Source organism: Dendrobium catenatum, unplaced genomic scaffold (assembly GCF_001605985.2).
Source record: "Dendrobium catenatum unplaced genomic scaffold, ASM160598v2 fragScaff_scaffold_146, whole genome shotgun sequence".
In the NCBI taxonomy this organism is placed as follows: domain Eukaryota; kingdom Viridiplantae; phylum Streptophyta; class Magnoliopsida; order Asparagales; family Orchidaceae; genus Dendrobium; species Dendrobium catenatum.
Window position 1 is genome coordinate 2,091,691 of NW_021318608.1, and position 518 is coordinate 2,092,208.

The following is a 518-nucleotide window of genomic DNA, read 5'->3' on the forward strand; positions in this document are numbered from 1 at the left end:
GTTTTCCGGCGGTTTAGACCGCCGGGAAAAAATAACTTATCACCGTCGATTAAGACCGCCGGAAAACCGCCGGTTCACGTCTATATCCGGCGGTTTTCCGGCGGTCTAAACCGCCGGAAAAACTCACATATCACCGGCGGTTTAGACCGCCGGATAATCGCCGGTTAATGTTGAAATCCGGCGGTGTACCGGCGGTTTAGAGACCGTCGGTATTACCGACGGTGTGTCGTAGCTAAGCCGTCGATTAAGCCGTCGTTAGAGTCCGACGGCTTAACCGCCGGTGTAGCCGTCGGTAATACCGACGGCCTCTAAACCTCCGGTTAAAACCGCCGGTTTAGGCCATTTTTCCTGTAGTGTGATATACTAAGCACAGATAAAGAATGTCTGAATAGCATGTGTAATTCCTATATGATTTTATTATATCGATTTGATTTTGACAGTCTTTAATGATATTTTGATTTAATATTTTATATGATTTATGTACTGATTGGTATTAATGATATGATGATTGCTTTATA